Source organism: Neoarius graeffei, chromosome 9 (assembly GCF_027579695.1).
Source record: "Neoarius graeffei isolate fNeoGra1 chromosome 9, fNeoGra1.pri, whole genome shotgun sequence".
Lineage (NCBI taxonomy): Eukaryota > Metazoa > Chordata > Actinopteri > Siluriformes > Ariidae > Neoarius > Neoarius graeffei.
In genome coordinates this window covers 24,085,274-24,102,990 of record NC_083577.1, presented here as the reverse complement: position 1 = coordinate 24,102,990, position 17,717 = coordinate 24,085,274, and the positions used below count along the sequence as shown (strand labels likewise).

Sequence of the window (17,717 nt, the reverse complement as noted above, 5' to 3'; positions counted from 1 at the left end):
ACGTTCCAGCCAATCACACAGTGTGACGTCACCAGCAGGCGCCGGAGCCCGAGCCGATCTGTAGATCTGATACCGACACCGAATGGACTGATGATCATCTGTCAGCTGTGCTTCGCATCTCCACCTCAGACATTCAACCTGACTCTGATGCACTCGTTAAAGATCAACAGAGACTGAACAAATAAAAAACACCAAATGAGGTGATTAGACTACAACCCCGATTCCAAAAAAGTTGGGACAAAGTACAAATTGTAAATAAAAATGGAATGCAATGATGTGGAAGTTTCAAAATTCCATATTTTATTCAGAATAGAACATAGATGACATATCAAATGTTTAAACCAGGGCTCTGAACCAGAATTGTTTTCCTATTGGTTCGTTCCGAACAGAAACGGAATTTTAACGTTTCCGGTTTTGGGTTCCACCATTAAATAGACGTTCCCGAACCGGTTAGAACAAAAAAAATTTCGTTCCCGGAACGGTTAATTATGTTCCCTGTCAGCTGTTTAACAAATGGCTATAAAATTATGTCTCTGTCTCATCCAGCTTAAGCCAAATGTAGGCTAATTCTATTACAGCCTTCATTAAATAAGACAAGAAATAATTCAAAATTATTATTATTTCAAATGTTGGCGATTTGGATTCTCAGTATGTCTTCCCATCTACACAAACAGAAAAAGTGCCAAAAATGAAAGAGAATTCGTTTAGTGTGTTACCAAAGGCTAGTCAGGCCCTATAGAGGGCTACCGCATGACGTCACCGCGCCGCGAGATTTTGTTAGGCGCCATATTGGAAGGCCAAGTACACATCTATGCAAGTACATACATACATAAAACAAACTACACCTGAAATGTAGCCAGGGCCGGTTCTGCCCTAATCTGGACCCGGGTGCAACATCGCGCAACCCCCCCCAAAAAAAACAACAGTCTAAATCAGGACAACCATCACATAACTATAACTATAAACATTTTATATCAACTATTTTAACTAAATGGGCTATAATAAATAAGCCTGCAGGCAGCCACGGCGGGCTGCCTCAGAAAAGTAACCATTCAATGACAACTGAAAGCCTGCAGCCACGGCGGGCTGCCTTAAAAAGTAACCATTTGTCCTACCTTAAAACTCGTTTTGCATTTTCTGCCTCCTTTTTTGTATTTTCGACCCTGCGTTTATTTTCTTTCCTTTTCTGAAAACCCGATTTGTGTCCAGACATTTTGTTCTGCTACCAACGAACTAACTCGTCAGGTCTCGTCTCTCGAGCCCGCGATGATTCCCGTGGGAAGGGCAACAACTGATACATTTTTACAAACAGCCAATAGGGAGGTTGCAACGTTCAGGCTCTTCTTTGCTCAGACACTCAGTAATTCACTTACTGAGTAATGCACTTACTCACTTATCACATGGAGATGTGATAGCAGTCCACCTTCCCGCTCTCTCCATTCAGTCAGCGAACGTCACACAGGAAGTGAACCCCAGCGGGTCATAGAAACTTGTGCAGGAGAAGAATGGCTTTTTTATTTGTAGGCTACGGAAACTTTGAGGAACGAAATAAAAACCGGTATTAACCGGTTACCATTATTTTTAATAAGCGTTTCTGTTCCGGAACATAAAAAATAATAACGTTTCTGGTTTCGTTTCTGTTCCATGTGAAATAGAAAAAGTTCCCGGTTTTCGTTTTCGTTCCTTGAACCGGTTCAAAGCCCTGGTTTAAACTGAGAAAATGTATCATTTAAAGAGAAAAATTAGGTGATTTTAAATTTCATGACAACAACACATCTCAAAAAAGTTGGGACAAGGCCATGTTTCCCACTGTGAGACATCCCCTTTTCTCTTTACAACAGTCTGTAAACGTCTGGGGACTGAGGAGACAAGTTGCTCAAGTTTAGGGATAGGAATGTTAACCCATTCTTGTCTAATGTAGGATTCTAGTTGCTCAACTGTCTTAGGTCTTTTTTGTCGTATCTTCCGTTTTATGATGCGCCAAATGTTTTCTATGGGTGAAAGATCTGGACTGCAGGCTGGCCAGTTCAGTACCCGGACCCTTCTTCTACGCAGCCATGATGCCGTAATTGATGCAGTATGTGGTTTGGCATTGTCATGTTGGAAAATGCAAGGTCTTCCCTGAAAGAGACGTCGTCTGGATGAGAGCATATGTTGCTCTAGAACCTGGATATACCTTTCAGCATTGATGGTGTCTTTCCAGATGTGTAAGCTGCCCATGCCACACGCACTAATGCAACCCCATATCATCAGAGATGCAGGCTTCTGAACTGAGCGCTGATAACAACTTGGGTCGTCGTCCTCCTCTTTAGTCCGAATGACATGGCGTCCCTGATTTCCATAAAGAACTTCAAATTTTGATTCGTCTGACCACAGAACAGTTTTCCACTTTGCCACAGTCCATTTTAAACGAGCCTTGGCCCAGAGAAGACGTCTGCGCTTCTGGATCATGTTTAGATACGGCTTCTTCTTTGAACTATAGAGTTTTAACTGGCAACGGCGGATGGCACGGTGAATTGTGTTCACAGATAATGTTCTCTGGAAATATTCCTGAGCCCATTTTGTGATTTCCAATACAGAAGCATGCCTGTATGTGATGCAGTGCCGTCTAAGGGCCCGAAGATCACGGGCACCCAGTATGGTTTTCCGGCCTTGACCCTTACGCACAGAGATTCTTCCAGATTCTCTGAATCTTTTGATGATATTATGCACTGTAGATGATGATATGTTCAAACTCTTTGCAATTTTACACTGTCGAACTCCTTTCTGATATTGCTCCACTATTTGTCGGTGCAGAATTAGGGGGATTGGTGATCCTCTTCCCATCTTTACTTCTGAGAGCCGCTGCCACTCCAAGATGCTCTTTTTATACCCAGTCATGTTAATGACCTATTGCCAATTGACCTAATGAGTTGCAATTTGGTCCTCCAGCTGTTCCTTTTTTGTACCTTTAACTTTTCCAGCCTCTTATTGCCCTGTCCCAACTTTTTTGAGATGTGTTGCTGTCATGAAATTTCAAATGAGCCAATATTTGGTATGAAATTTCAAAATGTCTCACTTTCGACATTTGATCTGTTGTCTATGTTCTATTGTGAATACAATATCAGTTTTTGAGATTTATAAATTATTGCATTCCATTTTTATTTACAATTTGTACTTTGTCCCAACTTTTTTGGAATCGGGGTTGTACAAATGTGGGCATCATTATTATAATATGATGTATCTTGTTTGATATTTGGAGTAGAAAGACAATATTGTGATGTCTTTATTGTGTTTTGGGGTGAATGTGACTGAAAAAAATGGTACAAACGTTCACATATTGTTAACCATTGTTTTGGGAAATTTGATTGAATAAATGACATTTTTTGTAAGGCAACCTCGTTTTTTCCATACTCTTACCAGTCTTAGCAGCTTGTAAAAACAATGATATTTATTGCTTTATATAAAGAAATACAATTAATATTATGCAGAATTTAGTTCAGCCTTTTGGTCCGGCCCGCCACAAAATTTTCTGTTTCTCATGTGGCCCCATGGAAAAAATAATTGCCCAGCCCTGTTGTAGGCAGTGAGAAGGATTTGTAAACCATCGGGTGTGTCACTGAAAATTGCTATATCATCTGCATATTGTGCCTCTCTGATGTATACGGCAAGGACTTTGGTCTTACTCTTTAGTCTTCTGAGGTCAAATAAGTCCCCATCATATCGAAACCTGACTTGGATGCTGTGAGTGTGCTTGATCTCCTTGTATGCAAGCCATAGTAAAACAGCTGCGTATATGCCATCGAGTGTGGGAGCTAGTTTACAGCCTTGTTTAACACCATGGTTGTATTCAAAAGGATTTGTGAGTTCACCGTCAACGATGAGTCTTGCATGTACATTTGTGTATAACTTCTTAATAATTCTGATGAATTTCGCTGGACAACCGAGTTTGCCTAAGATGGCATAAAGGAGGTCACGGTTCACTGTGTCGAAGGCTTTGGTGAAATTGATGAAGGCTATATACATATGTTCCTTCGCTGTTCCCTTGACTTTTCCATCAGCTGTCCAAGTGTGAAAATACCGTCAATAGTACTTCTGCCACTACGATATCCGGATTGAGATTGTGCGTAGATAAGTTCTGCCAGCTTTTTGAGTCTTTGTAGAATAATATCAGCGAAGACTTTTCCAACGACGCTGAGGAGGGAAATCCCTCTGTAATTGCCACATTGACTTTGGTCTCCTTTTTTGTAAAGTATCGTTATATTAGGGTCAATCAAATCGGTTGGAATATTTTCTGTTGACCAAAAAAGGGTAGCCGGGGCGGCACGGTGGTGTAGTGGTTAGCGCTGTCGCCTCACAGCAAGAAGGTCCGGGTTCGAGCCCCGGGGCCGGCGAGGGCCTTTCTGTGCGGAGTTTGCATGTTCTCCCCGTGTCCGCGTGGGTTTCCTCCGGGTGCTCCGGTTTCCCCCACAGTCCAAAGACATGCAGGTTAGGTTAACTGGTGACTCTAAATTGACCGTAGGTGTGAATGTGAGTGTGAATGGTTGTCTGTGTCTATGTGTCAGCCCTGTGATGACCTGGCGACTTGTCCAGGGTGTACCCCGCCTTTCGCCCGTAGTCAGCTGGGATAGGCTCCAGCTTGCCTGCGACCCTGTAGAACAGGATAAAGCGGCTAGAGATGATGAGATGAGATAATAATGGCTTATTTGTGGTCTATCAGATATAATCCATTCAGCTGGCATGATACTGAACTCATCTTCGACTCATTCAATATCATGTTAGCTGAATGGAATATATCTGATATACCACTCAACGCCAGCCAATATTATTTAAATGTTTAACATATAAATACATGTGTTCTGTTGTTATAATTATGCCACAAGTGCATGAATCTGAAACAGTTCTCTTGGATTCATTTTGTGAAATAATTTGGAAAACCTCCTGAGCTTTTAAAGTTGGCAACTTTAAACTGAATCATCAGATAGAGCAGGACTGAAAAATCCATTTGCTGAGATCATCAACTGATATGAGCTAATTGCAAATAAAGCACTTGCTGTGTTTATTAATGATGGATAAATGATAATTTAAAAAAGATAGAGAGACAGACGATGGATCCTTCAATCATGTTATGAGTGCTGTCAATGTGTAGTGTGTCCACCACCGAAACTCCACTGGTGGCAACACGTGTTTGGAAAGCCACAAATTCCAACAATCAGCTGACCCAAGCAGAGTTGAGTATGATGGCATAGATGGCAGGTTAAGTTCATTTCACTCATATTTTTCTTCAAGGATAATATTTTTGTGCTTGATTTTTTTTTTGATACAGTGGTGCTTGAAAGTTTGTGAACCCTTTAGAATTTTCTATATTTATTTCTGCATAAACATGACCGAAAACATCATCAGATTTTCACACAAGTCCTAAAAGTAGATAAAGAGAACCCAGTTAAACAAATGAGACAAAATATTATACTTGGTCATTTATTTATTGAGGAAAATGATCCAATATTACATATCTGTGAGTGGTAAAAGGATGTGAACCTTTGCTTTCAGTATCTGGTGTGACCCCCTTGTGCAGCAATAACTGCAACTAAACGTTTCCGGTAACTGTTGATTAGTCCTGCACACCGGCTTGGAGGAATTTTAGCCCATTCCTCCATACAGAACAGCTTCAACTCTGGGATGTTGGTGGGTTTCCTCACATGAACTGCTCACTTCAGGTCCTTCCACAACATTTCCATTGGATTAAGGTCAGGACTTTGACTTGGCCATTCCAAAACATTAACTTGATTCTTCTGTAACCCTTCTTTGGTAGAATGACTTGTGTGCTTAGGGTCGTTGTCTTGCTGCATGACCCACCTTCTCTTGAGATTCAGTTCATGGACAGATGTCCTGACATTTTCCTTTAGAATTTGCTGGTATAATTCAGAATTCATTGTTCCATCAATGATGGCAAGCCGTCCTGGCCCAGATGCAGCAAAACAGGCCCAAACCATGATACTACCACCACCATGTTTCACAAATGGAATAAGGTTCTTGGCCTGGAATGCAGTGTTTTCCTTTCTCCAAACATAACGCTTCTCATTTAAACCAAAAAGTTCTCTTATGGTCTCATCTGTCTACAAAACATTTTTCCAATAGCCTTCTGGCTTGTCCATGTGATCTTTAGCAAACTGCAGATGAGCAGCAATGTTCTTTTTGGAGAGCAGTGGCTTTCTCCTTGCAACCCTGCCATGCACACCATTGTTGTTCAGTGTTCTCCTGATGGTGGACTCATGAACATTAACATTAGCCAATGTGAGAGAGGCCTTCAGTTGCTTAGAAGTTACCCTGGGGTCCTTTGTGACCTCGTTGACTATTACACGCCTTGCTCTTGGAGTGATCTTTGTTGGTTGACCACTCCTGGGGAGGGCAACAATGGTCTTGAATTTCCTCCATATGCACACAATCTGTCTGACTGTGGATTGGTGGAGTCCAAACTCTTTAGAGATGATTTTGTAACCTTCTCCAGCCTCATGAGCATCAACAACATTTTTTCTGAGGTCCTCAGAAATCTCCTTTGTTCGTGCCATGATACACTTCCACAAACATGTGTTGTGAAGATCAGACTTTGATAGATCCCTGTTCTTTAAATAAAACAGGGTGCCCACTCACACCTGATTGTTATCCCATTGATTGAAAACACCTGACTCTAATTTCACCTTCAAATTAACTGCTAATCCTAGAGGTTCACATACTTTTGCCACTCACAGATATGTAATATTGGATCATTTTCCTCAATAAATAGATGACCAAGTATAATATTTTTGTCTCATTTGTTTAACTGGGTTCTCTTTATCTACTTTTAGGACTTGTGTGAAAATATGATGTTGTCTTAGGTCATATTTATGCAGAAATACAGAAAATTCTAAAAGGTTCACAAACTTTCAAGCACCACTGTAACACGCACGCTGCTTCCTTTAACTAGTGATAGTACGCTATAGTTTATTATTAATCTGATTTTTTTCTATTTTTGTATTTATCTACATTTGACCCTTATTTATCAAAACTTGAATATATCAGAGTGTACTTTTGCTCAAAGTACTATTTATGACAATAAAACACATTTTTAAACTGCACATGGTCAGGTCACGTTCTCTTGCTGAGGACTCTTTATATGTTACGTCAGTCAGCCGATATACCATTATGAGATTTTTAAATCCTCAAATATCAAAATCGGTTTCGGTCAGGCTCTTATTATCAGATCTCTGACCGCTGTACAAAAGCACAACCGTTTATTATCAGTTTGAAGTGTAAAGCAACCCGGACAGCCCTTAAGCTCTCAGGCCATTTTGGATCTTTTGTCCTTCTCCATTTGCACCGTGCACCTGTTAGACAGCTGCTTTTAAAAGCAGGTGCATTCACAACCACAGCACCCAAAGGAATTGCTCAAAAAAGAAAAGGAAAAAAAAAGTTTAAATATCGTTAGTGTGTCCAGAGAAAACCCAAACGTGTGCATAAATACAGTATCAGTCAGTGCGTTTACATGCACATAGAGAGAATCGAATTTCTGCCGTTGCTCGACTGAAATCGAAGTTCAAAATGCCATGTATACACCTTAATTCGGCTGAAATTGAACTGAACTTGATTTCTCGGAATCGAGCTACACGACCTAGATTATGCGATTGTAGCCGAGCTACTTAGTGCATGTAAACCCTATCGAGCTACGTATTCGAGCTACTTACTTCAGCACTGCCCCTTCCGGAAGTGACGAGTGACGAGACCACAAGCGGGAAACACAACAGCCTTCGGTCGGCATGACAACGAGTCATGAATCTTTTCTTTTTGTGGCATTGTTTGCACTGTTAAAATTTAGCTCACTTACTGTATCACCAAATACATCTGTACAGCTGTTGCATAGCTGTGAATTGTGTACATAAACAAGTCATTGTATTTGTGTGTGTGTGTGTGTGTGTATATATATATATATATATATATATATATATATATATATATATTAGTGCTGTCAAAAATGTCGCGTTATTAACGCGTTAACTTGACTCAATTTTAACGGCGATAATTTTTTTATCGCGAGATTAACGCTCTGTGACATGATGTAAGTTTTTCATAAGCTTTTGAAACTGCCAGGAACTTGGAACAGAGACTTTGCTTAGAAAAACGATAGCAGCTAGCCACGCCCCGCACAGCCAGAGTCCTCTGCCCTCCCCAAAGAACCAGCGCGGGCAGGGCGCGCTAGTAGAGATGGGATTTATGGCTCTTTGATGGGATCCGCAGCTTTGTGATCCGTTCTTTGAAAAGAGCCGTTCGAAAGACTGGCTCATTTGGCTCTTTTTAAATATTTATTCAGTTTTAAGAAGACAGCGTCTAAAGAAGCCAGATCCCTCTGAACTGTAAACTCAATGCTATCCCAGAAATCCTTCCTGTAACATGCAAATTTGGCCGCCTCTGATTGGACAGCGCGACGCATCAACAGGCAGAAAGTGTAAAAGTACAAAATGTGTTAAGTGAGCTGAAAGAGTAAAGATCAGATTCAATGCAATATTTATCAACGAACAACTTAAACTTAATATAATAGTGTACTTTATATTATAATCAAGCATGTCAAGCCTACTGTCACTGTGTAACCTGTCTCTCTGATAGACTAACTCAAGCAGTAGATCACTTCACTCATGGTTCTCTTGTTAGTCTCGGGACGAAGAGCCACGGTGCTCAGCTTAGGTTTCAGTTTGCAGTGGCTGTGTCAAGACGTGTTATGCTTTGCAATAAGAAAAACATTGGTACAAAACAAGCCCATTCACTTTTTTATACTGGTAAGAGAATTACAATGGTTTTTCGTGTGACAAAAATGTGCGATTAAATTGCGATTAATCGCGAGTTAACTATGACAGTCACGACATTAATCGCGATTAAATATTTTAATCGCTTGACAGCACTAATATATGTCCAACATCTGAAGAATGTCAATAAAAGCAAAACAATTGAACTTTTGTGTTTATTAAGACATAAGTTAAATTGTAAGCAAAAAAAAATATTTTTTTGTAAGCAAAAAATGGACTTTAGAAAAATATACAATTGTGCAAAATAAGTTGTCTTACAAAACAGTGGTCTGCGCAGGACAGTTTGTAGCCATACAGTCTGTTAGAGCAAACCTAACAGCTTGAGCACGGAACTTGTGAACACGGAACTGCCAGTGTTGCCAGATTGGGCGGTTTTAAGTGCATTTTGGCGGATTTGAACATGTTTTGGGCTGGAAAACGTCAGCAGTATCTGGCAACACTGCTGATAACTTTGTTTATACTCTTGAATAGCTCTTCTTCATGACGACAACCGGAAGTGTACCAACACGATGGGGCGTGTAGCACCACCTGTGCTAAGAATCGATGAAGTATACTGCGCATGTGCAAGCGGTCATTTACATCCGACCCTTCGAGGCATGAACACAAGGGTGGCCAGTTTTTCTACTTAAAAATCTAAGATAATCAGCATTGTAACACTAGCAAGAATACGCAGCATTGTTCAGCCATGTATTCGATTGCATCTAACGGTGACCCGTCTAGAAATGCCGATGAAATTTGGCTTTGCTGCGACCTTCGGTGTCCGAGTTATAAACGTTTAAAGGTGGGCTGGAGCCATGGATCAAATGAAAACTTAAGTCGCTGAGCAGCGCTTGCACGGTGGCGAATGACTGGCCGAGGCAGCGTCCTACCAGGCCGTGCCCGTGCTGGTTTGAAAGGGCTGGGGTAGAGGGAGGTGCGTGTTGGTTGTCAATTTACTCCTGACAGGCCTCGTGTCTTTCGGCAAATACCGAGTGGTTAATATGACACGCCCTAGCGGTTCTCGTTTGACTCGCCAGGTGGCTGCCAAGCAGGTAGGGTTGGGCACGAGAAATAGTTTGTTTATCGTGGTCATAAACAGTTGAAGGGTCGCAGTGTTTTTACAGGGTCGGTTGGGTAACCGGAAACACGCTTATTATTTTGTTTGGCCCTGGTTTCTGTTGCTGTTTACACTCTTGTGTAGGTATCCTGTGTAATTGTATTGTGTATCAGATGGAGTAATTGCACTGGGAGATCCCTGCATTGTTCACTTTTTGCACTACTGTCATGATACGCATTCTATCTCACCATAGCATCCCACTGCACCACTTCCACTATGCATACGACCTAGAACACGTGACCACCTCTCAGCAGCTGCCTTCCCGAACACGTGACCACCTCTCAGCAGCTGCCTTCCCGAACACGTGACCACCTCTCAGCAGCTGCCTTCTAGAACACGTGACCATCTCGCAGCAGCTGCCTTCTAGAACACGTGACCACCTCGCAGCAGCTGCCTTCCCAAACACGTGACCACCTCTCAGCAGCTGCCTTCCCGAACACGTGACCACCTCTCAGCAGCTGCCTTCCCGAACACGTGACCACCTCGCAGCAGCTGCCTTCCCAAACACGTGACCACCTCGCAGCAGCTGCCTTCCCGAACACGTGACCACCTCGCAGCAGCTGCCTTCCAGAACACGTGACCACCTCGCAGCTGCTGCCTTCCAGAACACGTGACCACCTCGCAGCTGCCGCCTTCCAGAACACGTGACCACCTCGCAGCTGCCGCCTTCCAGAACACGTGACCACCTCGCAGCAGCTGCCTTCCAGAACACGTGACCACCTCGCAGCTGCTGCCTTCCAGAACACGTGACCACCTCGCAGCTGCCGCCTTCCAGAACACGTGACCACCTCGCAGCTGCCGCCTTCCAGAACACGTGACCACCTCTCAGCAGCTGCCTTCCCGAACACGTGACCACTTCTCAGCTGCTGCCTTCCCGAACACGTGACCACCTCTCAGCAGCTGCCTTCTAGAACACGTGACCATCTCGCAGCAGCTGCCTTCTAGAACACGTGACCACCTCGCAGCAGCTGCCTTCCCAAACACGTGACCACCTCTCAGCAGCTGCCTTCCCGAACACGTGACCACCTCTCAGCAGCTGCCTTCCCGAACACGTGACCACCTCGCAGCAGCTGCCTTCCCAAACACGTGACCACCTCGCAGCAGCTGCCTTCCCGAACACGTGACCACCTCGCAGCAGCTGCCTTCCAGAACACGTGACCACCTCGCAGCTGCTGCCTTCCAGAACACGTGACCACCTCGCAGCTGCCGCCTTCCAGAACACGTGACCACCTCGCAGCTGCCGCCTTCCAGAACACGTGACCACCTCTCAGCAGCTGCCTTCCCGAACACGTGACCACTTCTCAGCTGCTGCCTTCCAGAACACGTGACCACCTCTCAGCTGCTGCCTTACAGAACACGTGACCACCTCTCAGCAGCTGGCTTCCGGAACACGTGACCACCTCTCAGCAGCTGCCTTCCAGAACACGTGACCACCTCTCAGCAGCTGCCTTCCAGAACACGTGACCACCTCTCAGCTGCTGCCTTCCAGAACACGTGACCACCTCTCAGCAGCTGCCTTCCCGAACACGTGACCACCTCGCAGCAACTGCCTTCCAGAGCACGTGACCACCTCTCAGCAGCTGCCTTCCGGAACACGTGACCACCTCTAAGCTGCTGCCTTCCAGAACACGTGACCACCTCTCAGCAGCTGCCTTCCAGAACACGTGACCACCTCTCAGCAGCTGCCTTCCAGAACACGTGACCACCTCTCAGCCGCTGCCTTCTCAAACACATGACCACCTCTCAGCTGCTGCCTTCTCAAATCCGTGACCACCCCGCAGCTGCTGCCTTCTAGAATCCGTGACCACCCCGCAGCTGCTGCCTTCTAGAATATGGTCAACTCGCACCTGCCTTCTAGAACACGTGACCACCTCTCAGCTGCTGTCTTCTAGAATCTGGTCATCTCACACCTGCCTCCTTGAACACGTGACCACCTCTCAGCAGCTGCCTTCCAGAACACGTGACCACCTCTCAGCTGCTGCCTTCCAGAACACGTGACCACCTCTCAGCTGCTGCCTTCCAGAACACGTGACCACCCCGCAGCTGCTGACTTCTTGAACCCGTGACCTCCCCTCAGCTGCTGTCTTCTAGAATCTGGTCATCTCGCACCTGCCTCATTGAACACGTGACCACCTCTCAGCTGCTGCCTTCCAGAACACGTGACCACCCCGCAGCTGCTGACTTCTTGAACCCGTGACCTCCCCTCAGCTGCTGTCTTCTAGAATCTGGTCATCTCGCACCTGCCTCATTGAACACGTGACCACCTCTCAGCTGCTGACTTCTAGAACCCGTGACCATCCCTCAGCTGCTGTCTTCTAGAATCTGGTCATCTCGCACCTGCCTTCTTGAACCCGTGACCACCCCGCAGCTGCTGCCTTCTAGAACACGTGACCACCTCTCAGCTGCTGACTTCTTGAACCCGTGACCACCCCGCAGCTGCTGACTTCTTGAACCCGTGACCACCCCACAGCTGCTGACTTCTAGAACCCGTGACCACCCCGCAGCTGCTGCCTTCTAGAATATGGTCAACTCGCACCTGCCTCCTTGAACACGTGACCACCTCTCAGCAGCTGCCTTCTAGAACACGTGACCACCTCTCAGCTGCTGCCTTCTTGAACCCGTGACCACCCCACAGCTGCTGACTTCTTGAACCCGTGACCACCCCGCAGCTGCTGACTTCTTGAACCCGTGACCTCCCCTCAGCTGCTGTCTTCTAGAATCTGGTCATCTCGCACCTGCCTCCTTGAACACGTGACCACCTCTCAGCTGCTGCCTTCTAGAATCCGTGACCACCCCGCAGCTGCTGCCTTCTAGAATATGGTCAACTCGCACCTGCCTTCTAGAACATGTGACCACCTCTCAGCTGCTGCCTTCTTGAACACGTGACCAACTCTCAGCTGCTGTTTTCTAGAATCTGGTCATCTCACACCTGCCTCCTTGAACACGTGACCACCTCTCAGCAGCTGCCTTCCAGAACACGTGACCACCTCTCAGCTGCTGCCTTCTTGAACCCGTGACCACCCCGCAGCTGCTGACTTCTTGAACCCGTGACCTCCCCTCAGCTGCTGTCTTCTAGAATCTGGTCATCTCGCACCTGCCTTCTTGAACCCGTGACCACCCCGCAGCTGCTGCCTTCTAGAACACGTGACCACCTCTCAGCTGCTGACTTCTTGAACCCGTGACCACCCCGCAGCTGCTGACTTCTTGAACCCGTGACCACCCCGCAGCTGCTGCCTTCTAGAATATGGTTAACTCGCACCTGCCTCCTTGAACACGTGACCACCTCTCAGCAGCTGCCTTCTAGAACACGTGACCACCTCTCAGCTGCTGCCTTCTTGAACCCGTGACCACCCCACAGCTGCTGACTTCTTGAACCCGTGACCACCCCGCAGCTGCTGAGTTCTTGAACCCGTGACCTCCCCTCAGCTGCTGTCTTCTAGAATCTGGTCATCTCGCACCTGCCTCCTTGAACACGTGACCACCTCTCAGCTGCTGACTTCTAGAACCCGTGACCACCCCTCAGCTGCTGTCTTCTAGAGTCTGGTCATCTCGCACCTGCCTTCTTGAACCCGTGACCACCCCGCAGCTGCTGCCTTCTAGAACACGTGACCACCTCTCAGCTGCTGACTTCTTGAACCCGTGACCACCCCGCAGCTGCTGCCTTCTAGAATCCGTGACCACCCCGCAGCTGCTGCCTTCTAGAATATGGTCAACTCGCACCTGCCTTCTAGAACATGTGACCACCTCTCAGCTGCTGCCTTCTCGAACACATGACCACGTATCAGCTGCTGCCTTCCAGAACACATGACCACCTCTCTGCAGCTGCCTTCTCAAACACATGACCAGCTCTCAGCTGCTGCCTTCCAGAACACGTGACCACCTCTCAGCAGCTGCCTTCCAGAACACGTGACCACCTCTCAGCAGCTGCCTTCCAGAACACGTGACCACCTCTTAGCTGCTGCCTTCCAGAACACGTGACCACCTCTTAGCTGCTGCCTTCCAGAACACGTGACCACCTCTCAGCCGCTGCCTTCTCGAACACATGACCACCTCTCAGCTGCTGCCTTCTCAAACCCGTGACCACCCCGCAGCTGCTGCCTTCTAGAATCCGTGACCACCCCGCAGCTGCTGCCTTCTACAATATGGTCAACTCGCACCTGCCTTCTAGAACATGTGACCACCTCTCAGCTGCTGCCTTCTTGAACACGTGACCACCTCTCAGCTGCTGTCTTCTAGAATCTGGTCATCTCACACCTGCCTCCTTGAACACGTGACCACCTCTCAGCAGCTGCCTTCCTTGAACACGTGACCACCTCTCAGCTGCTGCCTTCTTGAACCCGTGACCACCCCGCAGCTGCTGACTTCTTGAACCCGTGACCACCCCGCAGCTGCTGACTTCTTGAACCCGTGACCTCCCCTCAGCTGCTGTCTTCTAGAATCTGGTCATCTCGCACCTGCCTCCTTGAACACGTGACCACCTCTCAGCTGCTGACTTCTAGAACCCGTGACCACCCCTCAGCTGCTGTCTTCTAGAATCTGGTCATCTCGCACCTGCCTTCTTGAACCCGTGACCACCCTGCAGCTGCTGCCTTCTAGAACACGTGACCACCTCTCAGCTGCTGACTTCTTGAACCCGTGACCACCCCGCAGCTGCTGACTTCTTGAACCCGTGACCTCCCCTCAGCTGCTGTATTCTAGAATCTGGTCATCTTGCACCTGCCTCCTTGAACACATGACCACCTCTCAGCTGCTGACTTCTAGAACCCGTGACCACCCCTCAGCTGCTGTCTTCTAGAATCTGGTCATCTCGCACCTGCCTCCTTGAACACGTGACCACCTCTCAGCAGCTGCCTTCCAGAACATGTGACCACCTCTCAGCTGCTGCCTTCTTGAACCTGTGACCACCCCGCAGCTGCTGACTTCTAGAACCCGTGACCTCCCCTCAGCTGCTGACTTCTAGAATCTGGTCATCTCGCACCTGCCTCCTTGAACACGTGACCACCTCTCAGCTGCTGACTTCTAGAACCCGTGACCACCCCTCAGCTGCTGACTTCTTGAACCCGTGACCACCCCGCAGCTGCTGACTTCTTGAACCCGTGACCACCCCGCAGCTGCTGACTTCTTGAACCCGTGACCTCCCCTCAGCTGCTGTCTTCTAGAATCTGGTCATCTCGCACCTGCCTCCTTGAACACGTGACCACCTCTCAGCTGCTGACTTCTAGAACCCGTGACCACCCCGCAGCTGCTGACTTCTAGAATCTGGTCATCTCGCACCTGCCTCCTTGAACACGTGACCACCTCTCAGCTGCTGACTTCTAGAACCCGTGACCACCCCGCAGCTGCTGACTTCTAGAATCTGGTCATCTCGCACCTGCCTCCTTGAACACGTGACCACCTCTCAGCTGCTGACTTCTAGAACCCGTGACCACCCCGCAGCTGCTGACTTCTAGAATCTGGTCATCTCGCACCTGCCTTCTTGAACACGTGACCACCTCTCAGCTGCTGACTTCTAGAACCCGTGACCACCCCTCAGCTGCTGTCTTCTAGAATCTGGTCATCTCACACCTGCCTCCTTGAACACGTGACCACCTCTCAGCTGCTGACTTCTAGAACCCGTGACCACCCCGCAGCTGCTGTCTTCTAGAATCTGGTCATCTCGCACCTGCCTTCTTGAACACGTGACCACCTCTCAGCTGCTGACTTCTTGAACCCGTGACCACCCCTCAACTGCGTTTTGGAAGCTGTGGTCATCTCACAATTGTCTTCTGTGATTTTTTTTTTTTTTTGCATTTGTGTGTGTGTGATATAAGCTACTGGATGTCTTAATTTCCTTCGGGATAGATAAATACTTTATTCATCTCTACTCGTCGAGACCCTCTTCCACACACACACACACTCACACACACCTGTATCTGTCATACTGGGATGAGAAGGAGACGCAGCTATCAACATGAATGGACTCTCTTATTAACACAAACAAATTCGCGTCTACTCGTGATATAAACCCAGTAACTTGCTCTTCGTTCATCCTCGAGCTCCACAGTCAGCCAGGGATAAAAGTGCAGAAGCGGATGCGCTCCTCACAGCGAGGCAGCAGCTTCCGGTTCACTCGCCGCTCTTTACATTAGAAGAAAAAGCGCACGCGCGCGCATTTCGCCTCTATAGCCATATCAGTATTTACTATTTATTTATTTGTTTGTTTATTTATTTATCTCCATTACTCGCTGTTTAAAGCGAAACAACGTAAAATAAACCTACCTCCGAGAGGCCTGGCTGTTACTGCGGCTTTCGTGCTGCGAAAGAAACTTCAAGACCCGAGCAGCTCTGCGAATTTAAAGAAAATACAGCGCAGCCAAACCCACGGGGGCGGGGCGAACACTCTGAAGGGCGTGACCAAATCTAAGTAAGGGCGATTGAGGGCGTGGCTACAGCCCAGGTAAAGGCGTGCTGGATTGTCACGTGATCATCATGCACGTGGAATAAAATGACACCTGAAGAAAGTTGATTTCCTCCTCCTGCAACATGCAGCTCTGCAAGTACATGATACACATCACTAACACTTCAGCATTCATCAGGAGAACAGTTCCTAGTTTTTATGCCCCGGAACACTGCACAGCGCTGAGTGTGGCCCAAATCAGTGTTCATGGTGGCACGGTGGTGTAGTGGTTAGCGCTGTCGCCTCACAGCAAGAAGGTCCGGGTTCGAGCCCCGTGGCCGGCGAGGGCCTTTCTGTGCGGAGTTCACATGTTCTCCCCGTGTCCGCGTGGGTTTCCTCCGGGTGCTCCGGTTTCCCCCACAGTCCAAAGACATGCAGGTTAGGCAGCTGGGCCATAGAAGGTTCACGCTGCACGCTACACGTTCACGTGAAGAACCGGACCCTGGGCCATTAAACTTCATGCTTGGATGTTCACGTGTTGCGTCTGTTCAGCCGAAATTACGTTTATCACCAAATTATGCCATGCTTTATACTGCTGGAAAGATCGCTTCAAGACTAAAACAATGATATCAAAATCAAAACGATAGCCCAGTGCTTTTTGACGGCACACGCCCGAAGACTATAACACATACCTGTCGGTGATTTCACACGCTCATTCAAGTCCTCCCAAACTTGTGCCTTCTGGTCCCTGTCTTTATAATCCACCACACGCGGATCCCATAGCAGGGGCCTTTCTCGAACAAACTCGATCAACTTTTCTCGGTAGTCGTCCATTTTATCTCCCTAGACCCGTTCTGATTGGCTGGCGCGGCGGTGACCTTGGGGTCGTGCATGCATTGACTGGAATTTCCATCTTCACGCCTAGAAAAAAGTGTGCATGTTCATTTCTCGCTTCACGCGTGAAGTGTCCAGCGTGCAGCGCGTGAACGCCGTTCTATGGCCCAGAGCAAGTCATGCTACGTTTGTCCACTTTTCTTTACACGCGTGTAGCGTGTAGCATGCAGCGTGCAGCGTGAACCTTCTATGGCCCAGCTGCCTTAGGTTAACTGGTGACTCTAAATTGACCGTAGGTGTGAGTGGTTGTCTGTGTCTATTGCCGCTTTTCCACTACCAACGCGGCTGAGCCGTGCCGTGCTGAGTCGGGCTGAGTTGAGCTGAGTGGGGCTGTTGGCGTTGCATTTCGACTACAACCGCGCTGAACCGTGCTGGCTGGAAGTGGGTGGACACATTGGGTGGAGTTAGCGAAAGTGGGTGGACGTCAGGTGATGTCGTTAGGCGGCGCAAACAGTGACATCAGTGAGCTTTTAAGCGGTAGTCTCACGACCCGGATAGTAAACAATAAACATGGAGGACATGGAGTCGTTAGTGTTGC

The 17,717-nt window shown here is 47.3% G+C and overlaps 1 protein-coding gene across 1 annotated transcript in view; it reads right to left on the bottom strand.

Annotated features, from left to right (window-relative positions):
- The window catches only part of lypd6b (LY6/PLAUR domain containing 6B), a 169,535-nt gene extending 153,283 nt beyond the window's left edge, over nt 1-16,252 (bottom strand). Inside the window, exon 1 of the mRNA XM_060928631.1 lies at nt 16,168-16,252. The gene's annotated coding sequence lies outside the window, so the exon portion shown is untranslated. The remainder of the gene's footprint in view (nt 1-16,167) is intronic.
- Nucleotides 16,253-17,717: the final 1,465 nt, after the last annotated feature.